The sequence below is a fragment of the Tupaia chinensis genome, unplaced genomic scaffold, assembly GCF_000334495.1.
Source record: "Tupaia chinensis unplaced genomic scaffold, TupChi_1.0 Scaffold000008_1, whole genome shotgun sequence".
Lineage (NCBI taxonomy): Eukaryota > Metazoa > Chordata > Mammalia > Scandentia > Tupaiidae > Tupaia > Tupaia belangeri.
Window position 1 is genome coordinate 536,143 of NW_006159437.1, and position 13,072 is coordinate 549,214.

Sequence of the window (13,072 nt, forward strand, 5' to 3'; positions counted from 1 at the left end):
TAGTTTGTACTATAAGGTTTTGCATTTAAATCTTTGATCCATCCATTTTGAGTTGATTCTTGTAAATGGTGAGAGATAAAGATCCAGTTTCATTTTTCTGCAAGTGGATACTCAGTTTTTTCAGCACCATTTCCTGAAAAGACTTTTTCTTTTCTTCACTGCATTGTCTTGTACCCTTTGTCAAAGATCAATTAGCTGTATAATTTTGGGTTTATTTCTGGATTCTCCATTCTGTTCCATTGATCTGTATGTATATTCTTGTGACAATACCATGCTATTTTGATTATCACTAGTTTGTAATATATTTTTTTAAAAAAAGTCAGTGAGATGTCTCCTATTTTATCCTTTGACACTGTATCGCCTTGGTGATACAGGGTCTTTCATGATTCTAAACAAATATTATAATTTTTTTCTAGTTCTGTGAAGAATGTCACAGATAATTGAATCAGAATCACATTGAATATGTAAATCAATTTGGGTAAAACTGACATTTTGATTATATTGATCTTTCCAATCCAAATACAGATTGGATTTTTTTAAATCATATTCAATTTCTTTGTTCAGGGACCAACAGTTAGCATAATGGCTATGTCACTGGACTCCCATGTAGTTGACCGCAGTTCGCATCGCAGACCCGGTGGCTTAAAACTCACACTGGGTGTGTGTGTGTGCGTGCCCAAGATCCCAAGAGGAGAATGGAGGAGAAGGGATTGTGGCATGGCCATCCCCCCGGGAGTGATTTCTCGCTTTCTGTCTCTCTGTCTCTCTCTCTCTGTCTGGCGAGCGCACGCACCCTATAGCAAAAAACCTCTTTAAAAAATTTAAAAAAAATTTCTTTGTTCAGTTTTTATAATTTTCCTTGGAGAAGTATTTTACCGCTTTGGTTAGGTTTATTCCTAGACTATTTATTTGTTTTGTGGCTATCATAAATGGGATTGCTTGCGACCAGCAGTTAGCATAATGGCTATGTCGCTGAACTCCCATGTAGTTGACCACAGTTCGAGTCCCGGAGCTGGTGGTTTAAACTCACGCCAGGTCCGTGTGCGTGCTTGCCCAAGATTCCAAGAGGAGAATGAAGGAGAAGGGATTGCAGCACGGTCATACCACCTTGGGGGATGATTTCTAGCTTTCTGTCTCTCTGTCTCTGTCTTCCTGGCTAGTGCACACACCCTATAGCAAAAACCTCTCAAAAAAAATGAAATAAATGGGATTGCTTTCTTCAATTCTGTCTCAGTTTGTTCACTGTGTATAAAAATGCTATAGAGCTTTCTGCTACTTACTGAATTTATTTATTACTTCTAATAGTTTTTTTGTGGATTCCTTTGGATGTTTTAATGTATATAATCATATCATCTGCAAATAGGGACAGTTTAGTTTCTTTTTTTCCTATCTGAATGCCTTTTATTTTGCTCTCTTGTCTGATTGCATTGGCTAGGACTTCCAGCACTATGTAAAAAGGAGTAGAGAGAGTGGGCAGTTTTTCTTGTTCCAGTTTTTAGTGGGAAGATTTTTACCTTTTCCCCATTTAGTATGATGTTCACAAAGGGTCTGTTTTATATGGCTTTTATTATGTTGAGGAATGTTCCCTCTTTTTACTGTGAGTCTTGATCATGAAGAGATGTTGTATTTTATCAAATGCTTTTTCTGCATCTTTTGATATGATCATAGAAATTTTATCTCTCTTTCTTTGATGTGACTTATTACATTTATTGTTCTGTGTATACTGAAATATCCTTGCATCACTGGGCTGAAGCCTACTTGGTCATGGTATATTATCTTCTTAATATGCTGTTAAATCTGTTTTATTAAAAATTTTTGCATCAATATTCATCAGGGATATTAGTCTATAGGTTTCTTTTTTGTTACATTCTTTTCTGCTTTTGGAATCAAGGTGATGGAGGCTTCCTAAAATGAGTTCGAGAGGATATTTTCCTTTTGAATCTTTCAAAATAGTTTGAGAAAAATTGGAATTAGCTCTTCTTTAAAAGTTTTATAGATTCAGAAGTGAAGCTTTCTGGATTGGGCTTTTCTTTGTTGGGAGACTATCACTATTTCAATCTCATGACTTGGTTTTCGTCTATTCAGGCTTTCTATTTCAACCTTGATTTGACGTAGATAACTTGTGCATGTCCATCTCATCTAGGTTGTCTAGTTTGTTGGCATATCATTGCTCATAGTATTATCTCATGAGATTTTCTATTTTTGATATATTGGTTGTAATATTACTGGCTTCCCTACTGATTTTAACTATCTGGTTCCTTTCTCAGTTTTTCTTTATTAATCTAGCTAGTGGTTTTTCAATTTTGTTTATCCACTCAAAAAACCAACTTTTTGTTTTGTTGCCTTTTTTTGGTATAGTTCTTTTATTCTCTACTTCATTTATTTCAGTCTAATATTATTTCTTTTCTTTTTTTTTGTTTTTAGGGTTTCTTTCTTTTCCCGTTCTTTAAGATGCAATGCTAAGTTATTTATTTGCCACTTTTCCTTTTTTTTTTTTTCTTGTGAGCACTAATGGGTTATAAACTTAGTGTCCTATGGCTGCTTTCTCTATGTTCCAAAGGTTATGGAGAGTGGTGTTCATTTTCATTGATTTCAATGCATCTTTTGATTTAAGTCCTAATTTCTTCAGTAGTTTGAAAGTCATTCAGGAATAGGTTATGTAATTTACATATTTTTGTGTATTTTTGAGGGCTCTTTCTGTGGTCAATTTCAAGTTTAATTTTGTTCAGAGAAGATGCTGGGTATAGTTTCTATACTTTTAAATTTATAGAGCCTTATTTTGTGTCCTATTATGTGGTCAATCTTTAAAAAAAGTTTCATGTGGAGATGAGAAAAAGTATTCCATAGTTTTTTGATAGAATGCTGTATATGTCAGCCAAGATCATTTGGTTTTTGCTATCAATTAATTCCTGAATCTCTTTGTATATTTTTGGTCTAGATGACCTGTCCATTGGTGACAGTGGGTTGCTGAAATCTTCAACAATTAGTGTGTTGCACTAATCTCCCTTTAAATCTAGCAGTCTTTCTTTAGGGCCCTTGAAATAAATGTATAAATATTTATGATGGCTATATCATTTTGATTAATTAATGCTTTTAAAACTATGTAGTGTCTTTGTCTCCATTCTAAAACACTTTTTTGGTGATAAGAGATTAAGCCTTGTGAATGAGTAGAGTTGCAAAAATCTAAGAAAAGCTATACAAATACTAGCAAGATAAGTGAATTAGACTGACTATAAATGTGGTAGAGGCAGATAGCTGTTAAACAGATTCAATATACGGGCTAACAGATGTTGTGGTGGTTAAGGCATTGTATTCCCACATGGCTGACTATGATTCAGGTCCTGGATTCAGTAACTTGAAAATCATGCTGGGTGTGTGTGTGTGTGTGTGTGTGTGTGTGTGTCCAAAATTCAAAGAGGAGAATGGAAGAGAAGAGATTGCAGCATGGCCATCACACCTGGGAGGTGATTTCTCACTTTCTCTCTCTCTATCTCCTTGTCTCTCTCTGGTGTCCACATGCACCCTATGGCAAAAAACTAAAGTATAAAAAAGGATTCAATAATTCATTCATGAAGCTGCACGCGCTGGGAGCATTTTCGTGGACTGCTGAGGTGCTATGGGCCGAAGGAGAGTGAGCCCTGGGTGGTGGGACGCTGGGCCGGGCCCTCATCTGCCACCAGGCTCAGCGGAACTGTAGCCACCGTCACACCGACTCCTGGTTGCACACAAGTGAACTCAATGATGGCTACGATTGGGGTCGTCTCAATCTTCAGTTGGTGACTGAACAGAGTTCCCTCGATGACTTCCTTGTGACTGCAGAACTCGCAGGAACAGAGTTTGTAGCAGAGAAGCTTAATATTAAGTTTGTGCTCCCTGAGGCCAGAACTGGACTGCCGTCTTTTGAAGAAAGCCAGAGAATTAAAAAACTCCATGAAGAAAATAAACAGTTTTTGTGTATTCCAAGAAGACCAAACTGGGACCAGAAAACCAACCCAGAAGAACTCAAACAGGCAGAGAAAGATAACTTTCTAGAACAGAGATGTCAACTTGTCCGGCTAGAAGAGGAACAGAAGCTAATATTGACTCCATTTGAATGAAATTTAGACTTTTGGCGCCAGCTCTGGAGGGTCATCCAGAGAAGTGATATCGTGGTCCAGATAGTAGATGCTTGAAATCCACTCCTGTTCAGATGTGAGGATTTGGAATGTTACGTGAAGGAAATAGATGCCAACAAGGAGAACGTCCTTCTGATAAACAAGGAGGATCTGTTGACTGCTGAGCAGCGGAACGCTTGGGCCATGCACTTTGAAAATGAACAAGTGAAGGTTATCTTCTGGTCAGCTCTGGCGGAAGCCATTCCGTTGAACAGTGTCTCTGAGGAACAAGTGAACAGAGACGGTGGAGAATACAACACAACTCAATCTGAAAACTCCAGTTTTGATGAGAGTGAGATTTCACACAGTGAGACCGAGCGGCTCCTACACAGTAATTGTCTATCACTCGGTGAAGATTCCTCTAGTGGTGAAGGCAACAGTGAGTATGAGGACTGTCAGGAGGAGGAAGAGGAAGCTTGGCAGACGTGCTCTGAAGACAGTGGCCCTGAAGAGGCTTCTGGTCAGGACTGGGAGGAAAGCCGTAGTGTGGACTCTGAGGCTCAGGGCAGATATACCATTTCAGCCACCTAGTATCAAAGCGGGGATTACTGGAGCTCTTCAAGCAGCTACATGCTGGGAAGAAAGTAAAAGATGGGCAGCCTACTGTCGGACTGGGGGGCTACCCTAACCTTGGTAAGAGTTCAACAATCAACACCATCTCCGGCAACAAGAAAGTGTCTGTGTCTGCCATGCCTGGTCACACCAAGCATTTTCAGATTCTGTATGTGGAGCCTGGCCTCTGCCTGTGTGACTGCCCAGGCCTGGTGATGCCGTCTTTTGTGTCTACCAAGGCAGAGATGACTTGCAAGGGCATCCTCCCAATTGACCAGATGAGAGATCACATCCTGCCTGTATCACTGGTTTGCCAGAATATTCCAAGACATGTTTTAGAAGCTACCTATAGCATAAGTATCATAAAACCTAGAGAAGATGAAGATCCCCTTCGGCCTCCAACATCAGAAGAACTGTTGACAGCTTATGGATGTATGCCAGGATTCATGACAGCACATGGACAGCCAGACCAGCCTCGATCTGCGCGCTACATCCTGAAGGATTACGTCAGCGGGAAACTGCTGTACTGTCATCCCCCTCCTGGAAGAGATCCCGTGACCTTTCGGCACCGACACCGACGACTCCTGGAGAGCAGAACGGATGGGGATAGAATAAAAACACAGCCAGGCGGAAATAAAAAAGCAAAGCAAATTGAAAATGTAGTTAATAAAATGTTTATTCATCACGAGAATGTGCGAGCTTTGACCAAAGGAGTCCAGCCTGGAATGGGTTACAAGCTTGGTAGTGGCGTGGTGACTGCCGCTGCTGTGAGCTCTGAGAGCGTGGTTGGGAAGCCCTGGAAGAAACACGGCAAAGGAAATAAGAAAGAGAAAAGTCGGAGACTCTACAAGCACCTGGATATGTGAACTTGGGCCACCACAGCAGTGGCATCTGCATTGGTTAGGCGGGAAAGAGCAGAAGCTGCTTGTCGTGTGGCAGCCTTCAAGACAGTGGGTCGGCCATGGTCCTTGCTCTCGCGGAGTGCAGCCCATCCGACAGTCTCCTGTCAGGACGGACAGGCTCCTGGAAACAGCAGCATCCGCTGAATGTCGTCATCTGGGAGCCCAGGAGCCTGGTCTTGGAGAAGGCCGAGCTTGGGATGAGGGAATGAATCGTGTATATTTGTTTATGTAAACATATACATGCATATTAATTCATAAGCTGGGAGATTTTTATAAAATATATTAAAATTTAAAATGCCACCAACCCGTTTTAATTGGTTTGGGTAGCTAAACTGCGACTTGGACGTTCCATGTTCTCTTAACAGTGTTTAATTTGCTAAAACATGATGGATTTTAAATAAAAATAAATAAATAAATAAAATAATTCATTCATTAATTTATTTAAAATGTTTTTAAAAACTGGTGACCTCTATACTCATTTGCTGTATTACAGATGCTTTGGTTTCACCCAGACACTTTCCTATATATATTCTATATATTTCACACTGTAGTTGGGCTCTCATATTGTTCTAAACACTGTTCTAAGCATTTTGCTTATTTTATTATTTACTTGATATAACTTATGAAACAGATGGTTATCCTGTTTTTATGGAGGAGGAAGCTGAGTTACAGAGAAGATGAATAACTTGACCACAATAACATACGAAGCTCATATTGGCCCCATCAGTTTATTCGTGTGCATGCCCACATTACCATGCATGCACATAAATCTTTCTTGCATTTGCTGTGCAGGTACCGTGGCATAATAATTATGTAGCTGATAGAGTTAGGGAACATATCGCTGGAAATGTTTGAGTAAATGAGAACTGTGAAATTATATAAAGGTGAAGAAAAGCATATCTTAATTTCTTGAACTTTCTTCAGTTTTAAGGTGACAGATGGGGTTATTAGCAAGATAAATGACTTAAAGAATGTAAAGATTTCTTTTCTCTTTTTTTTTTTTGCTATTGGGTGCCTGTGCTCCCCAGAAAGACAAAGAGAGACAGAAAGCGAGAAATCACCCTTCAGGGGCGATGGCCATGCTGCAATCCCTTCTCCTACATTCTCCTCGCGGGATCTTGGGCACGCACGCACACATGCCCAGTGTGAGTTTAAGCCACCCGGTCTGGGACTCGGGACTCGCTGGAACTGGGGTGGGCTACATGGGAGTCCAGCGACATAGCCATTATGCCAGTTGCTGGACCCAGAATGTAAAGATTTCTAACATTTACTTTCTAGTCCAAATGTAATCTGTGATTAATGAAGTACTGATTCGTCTCTAATTTTCAGAATTACACACAAGGCTCTTGGAAGAATATATACTAAATATAAATGTAAACTTTAATCTCCTTCCTAATATGACCATTTTAATGACTGCAAAAAATTGTCTGCATTAACACAAACAAATTCATTGTAAAGTTTTTCTTTAACCATCTCACAATCAGGCATCTGAAATACCAATTTGATGTTCATTATCTCTCCTTTCTCCTACTCAAATTTTAATTGCATAAATCCCTAAAGCTCCATCAGTAAAATAACTTTCCAATTAATTTCTTGATCCTCTTTTCATAGTGTTTTATAACACCAAGATCCTTTTATGTTTATCCCTGCATTAATTCTATTTTCAGATGTCAGTGTCATTTTCACAAATGGCAGCCCTGGAGAAAGTAGACCAGAAAATATTCGCCTTTGAATTATTTGTAACCTAAAATTTAAATATTGGAAGTGAGAGACAGACTTGCTGTATGTATCTGGCAGGTCTTAGTTGGAAATTACCTTAGGCCAAAGGCAGCAGATGCTCTGTTTCACAGTTGTTTGGAAGCATCACATGGAAGTAGAGACACCTTGTCTGTCTAATCTAGTCTCAGCATTTGACTTATGTGCATGAACAAGGGCAGAAGTTATATAGAGTGATCCTCACAAATCAACTTCAATCATATTCCTTATTTACTTCAATCCCTCCAATGGCTTCCTGTCTTATTCAAAGCCCGTGCCCAACTCCTCTGTGATCTGATATCCTCTGATCATATATTTTAACCTTGGCTCAGTCACTCTTGATTTTGCTCAGCACATTCCTACTCAAGCATCTTTACACTGGTAATTTCTTCTGACTGGATTTCTCTTCCTCAGACATTCTCCAAGCTCATGACTTTACCACCTTTATGTCCTTTCTCAAATGCATCCTGGTGATGTTTCCCTTGCCCAGCCTCACAGAATTATATTCCCTTCTCCCAATACTTTCTTTCTCACCCGTCCCACATTTTTTTCCTAGGAAGTTATCACTATCTTACTTTTTATTTTGTTTTGTTTTACTGTAGTGTGTGTGAGCTTGCAAGAGAGAGAAGTGTGGTGGGGGCAGGAGGAGTGAGAGCACACCCAAGGGGGTGGGGGAGGTGATGGCCATCTACAGTCCTTTCTCCTCCATTTTCCTCTTGGGATTTTGGTTACACTCACACATGTACCTGGTATGTTTCAAGCTACTGGACCTGGGACTCAAATGGCATAGTCAGCTATGTGGGATTCAGCCGCCTTCACTACCTGGCCACCTGGCTGACTGGCTATATCTTACATTTTATATATTTTACTTACTTTTCCATATAGATTCTTTAGCCTTCATGAAGTTAGTTATTTTTTTCTTTTTTTTTTTTTCTTTACTGTTGTATTCACTGATATATTCTCAGAGGCTAGAATAGTGCCTCAAAATTGTAAGCAGTGAAATACTTGTTGGATAAATGAACAAGCAGTAGACTATACATGCAAGAAATAGAGACAATAAAGGAGGTATGATTAAATCTTTAATGATTTTTAAAAATATTCGGGAGGACTTCCTGGAGGAAGTGACATCACAACTAGTTTCTAAGAAAACAAGATTTTTCTGGCAAGCTGGTGGCATGGTGGTTAGGGTGACTGGATCCCACATGACCTACTGTATAGTTCAAGTACTAGACCTGGTAGCTTGAAAAAACACGCCAGGCACATCTGTACACATGCTCAAAATCTTTGGAGAATAATGAAGTGATTGCCATGTGGTCATCCTCCATGGGATGGGGGTTAGTGTTTTCTCATTTCATCTCTCTCTGCCTTTCTTTGGCAGATGCACATACCCTATAGCAATTTTTTTAGAGGAAAAAAAGAAAGAAGGAAAATAAGATTTTTCTAGGTGAGCAAGATTAAAAATGGATTCCACGTAATTGAAACAACACTTGCCAAAGCACGGAAACAAAGACAGTTGATGTGTTTAGAAACTTCAGATTTTCAAATATTGATGAATTGTACTGTATTAAAATAAAGGTAAAGAATCTGACTTTGTTCTAGTTTTGTAAAGACCTCTATGGCAGCAATGTGAATAATGGACTTGAGAAAGTGAAAGATTGATTTAGGACTCTAAATTTATTTATTTCTTTATTTGTTTGTTTAAAATTAGGGCTTTTTTTTTTTTTCCTGAAATGGTTCCTATTCCAGTTGCATATTTTTTTTATTATTTGGAGACCCAATTACATGAAATTTTATCATGGAAAAATTCACTTTATTGATTTAAAACTATAAAGCATTGGTACTAGTCTAAAGTAAAGAAGACAAGGGACTGTCCTACAGAGTGGTGATTGGGGATGGTAACAGAAAATGAACTAAATAGATTGGTTGAGTGTGTGAGTCTGTGTTGTGTTTAGGGAGGAGATTTAGAGGAATGGCGAAGCTGAACCACTCTTGATAAAAAGTGGGGGTGGTACAGCTGTGACTCAATGGTCTTTGAGGCTGATCCACATAGGAAGATTCTGAGTTCACACCCAAAGACTCCATGATCTGGGGTGACAAAAATGGGTAGATTGCAGTGGGAGGATCCTGTTGGAGGTGCTCCTCTCTCTCTCTCTCTCTCTCTCTCTCTCTCTCTCTCTCCTGCTTACCTGCTTATGGAAGAAAGAAAGAAACAAAAAATATGGTAATGTCCAGCTGAATTATCCAGTCTAACTCTTGTTTATTGCCATTGACATATTTCTTGAGGTAACTCCTAAGTAGTTCACATTCATGTGATACATCTTGAGAGCTCCAGAACTCTGGTGTATGGTTAAAGGGATGCAATTAATAAGAAAATAAGACCTTCTTTCTTTTTTTTTTTTGCTATTGGGTGCCTGTGCTCCCCAGAAAGACAAAGAGAGACAGAAAGCGAGAAATCACCCTTCAGGGGCGATGGCCATGCTGCAATCCCTTCTCCTACATTCTCCTCGCGGGATCTTGGGCACGCACGCACACATGCCCAGCGTGAGTTTAAGCCACCCGGTCTGGGACTCGGGACTCGCTGGAACTGGGGTGGGCTACATGGGAGTCCAGCGACATAGCCATTATGCCAGTTGCTGGACCCAGAATGTAAAGATTTCTAACATTTACTTTCTAGTCCAAATGTAATCTGTGATTAATGAAGTACTGATTCGTCTCTAATTTTCAGAATTACACACAAGGCTCTTGGAAGAATATATACTAAATATAAATGTAAACTTTAATCTCCTTCCTAATATGACCATTTTAATGACTGCAAAAAATTGTCTGCATTAACACAAACAAATTCATTGTAAAGTTTTTCTTTAACCATCTCACAATCAGGCATCTGAAATACCAATTTGATGTTCATTATCTCTCCTTTCTCCTACTCAAATTTTAATTGCATAAATCCCTAAAGCTCCATCAGTAAAATAACTTTCCAATTAATTTCTTGATCCTCTTTTCATAGTGTTTTATAACACCAAGATCCTTTTATGTTTATCCCTGCATTAATTCTATTTTCAGATGTCAGTGTCATTTTCACAAATGGCAGCCCTGGAGAAAGTAGACCAGAAAATATTCGCCTTTGAATTATTTGTAACCTAAAATTTAAATATTGGAAGTGAGAGACAGACTTGCTGTATGTATCTGGCAGGTCTTAGTTGGAAATTACCTTAGGCCAAAGGCAGCAGATGCTCTGTTTCACAGTTGTTTGGAAGCATCACATGGAAGTAGAGACACCTTGTCTGTCTAATCTAGTCTCAGCATTTGACTTATGTGCATGAACAAGGGCAGAAGTTATATAGAGTGATCCTCACAAATCAACTTCAATCATATTCCTTATTTACTTCAATCCCTCCAATGGCTTCCTGTCTTATTCAAAGCCCGTGCCCAACTCCTCTGTGATCTGATATCCTCTGATCATATATTTTAACCTTGGCTCAGTCACTCTTGATTTTGCTCAGCACATTCCTACTCAAGCATCTTTACACTGGTAATTTCTTCTGACTGGATTTCTCTTCCTCAGACATTCTCCAAGCTCATGACTTTACCACCTTTATGTCCTTTCTCAAATGCATCCTGGTGATGTTTCCCTTGCCCAGCCTCACAGAATTATATTCCCTTCTCCCAATACTTTCTTTCTCACCCGTCCCACATTTTTTTCCTAGGAAGTTATCACTATCTTACTTTTTATTTTGTTTTGTTTTACTGTAGTGTGTGTGAGCTTGCAAGAGAGAGAAGTGTGGTGGGGGCAGGAGGAGTGAGAGCACACCCAAGGGGGTGGGGGAGGTGATGGCCATCTACAGTCCTTTCTCCTCCATTTTCCTCTTGGGATTTTGGTTACACTCACACATGTACCTGGTATGTTTCAAGCTACTGGACCTGGGACTCAAATGGCATAGTCAGCTATGTGGGATTCAGCCGCCTTCACTACCTGGCCACCTGGCTGACTGGCTATATCTTACATTTTATATATTTTACTTACTTTTCCATATAGATTCTTTAGCCTTCATGAAGTTAGTTATTTTTTTCTTTTTTTTTTTTTCTTTACTGTTGTATTCACTGATATATTCTCAGAGGCTAGAATAGTGCCTCAAAATTGTAAGCAGTGAAATACTTGTTGGATAAATGAACAAGCAGTAGACTATACATGCAAGAAATAGAGACAATAAAGGAGGTATGATTAAATCTTTAATGATTTTTAAAAATATTCGGGAGGACTTCCTGGAGGAAGTGACATCACAACTAGTTTCTAAGAAAACAAGATTTTTCTGGCAAGCTGGTGGCATGGTGGTTAGGGTGACTGGATCCCACATGACCTACTGTATAGTTCAAGTACTAGACCTGGTAGCTTGAAAAAACACGCCAGGCACATCTGTACACATGCTCAAAATCTTTGGAGAATAATGAAGTGATTGCCATGTGGTCATCCTCCATGGGATGGGGGTTAGTGTTTTCTCATTTCATCTCTCTCTGCCTTTCTTTGGCAGATGCACATACCCTATAGCAATTTTTTTAGAGGAAAAAAAGAAAGAAGGAAAATAAGATTTTTCTAGGTGAGCAAGATTAAAAATGGATTCCACGTAATTGAAACAACACTTGCCAAAGCACGGAAACAAAGACAGTTGATGTGTTTAGAAACTTCAGATTTTCAAATATTGATGAATTGTACTGTATTAAAATAAAGGTAAAGAATCTGACTTTGTTCTAGTTTTGTAAAGACCTCTATGGCAGCAATGTGAATAATGGACTTGAGAAAGTGAAAGATTGATTTAGGACTCTAAATTTCTTTATTTCTTTATTTGTTTGTTTAAAATTAGGGCTTTTTTTTTTTTTCCTGAAATGGTTCCTATTCCAGTTGCATATTTTTTTTATTATTTGGAGACCCAATTACATGAAATTTTATCATGGAAAAATTCACTTTATTGATTTAAAACTATAAAGCATTGGTACTAGTCTAAAGTAAAGAAGACAAGGGACTGTCCTACAGAGTGGTGATTGGGGATGGTAACAGAAAATGAACTAAATAGATTGGTTGAGTGTGTGAGTCTGTGTTGTGTTTAGGGAGGAGATTTAGAGGAATGGCGAAGCTGAACCACTCTTGATAAAAAGTGGGGGTGGTACAGCTGTGACTCAATGGTCTTTGAGGCTGATCCACATAGGAAGATTCTGAGTTCACACCCAAAGACTCCATGATCTGGGGTGACAAAAATGGGTAGATTGCAGTGGGAGGATCCTGTTGGAGGTGCTCCTCTCTCTCTCTCTCTCTCTCTCTCTCTCTCTCTCTCTCCTGCTTACCTGCTTATGGAAGAAAGAAAGAAACAAAAAATATGGTAATGTCCAGCTGAATTATCCAGTCTAACTCTTGTTTATTGCCATTGACATATTTCTTGAGGTAACTCCTAAGTAGTTCACATTCATGTGATACATCTTGAGAGCTCCAGAACTCTGGTGTATGGTTAAAGGGATGCAATTAATAAGAAAATAAGACCTTCTTTCTTAAAAATCAATTGAAATGTCTACCAAAAATCCTAACCTATATTTTCTTTCAACATGCATAATCTTAAAAATATTCTGTAACATCTCAAATTTCTCTTGAAGTTAATAAAATATTGATTTTGATTCACACAAATAAAATAGGAACAATTGTCTGACAAATCCTCTACATAA

The 13,072-nt window shown here is 38.8% G+C and overlaps 1 protein-coding gene and 1 pseudogene across 2 annotated transcripts in view; both read left to right on the top strand.

Annotated features, from left to right (window-relative positions):
• GRM1 (glutamate metabotropic receptor 1) overlaps positions 1–13,072 on the top strand; it is a 561,669-nt gene that overhangs the window by 328,625 nt on the left and 219,972 nt on the right. The gene's annotated exons all lie outside the window — the stretch shown is intronic.
• LOC102478640 (large subunit GTPase 1 homolog pseudogene) lies at positions 3,617–5,572 on the top strand (annotated as a pseudogene).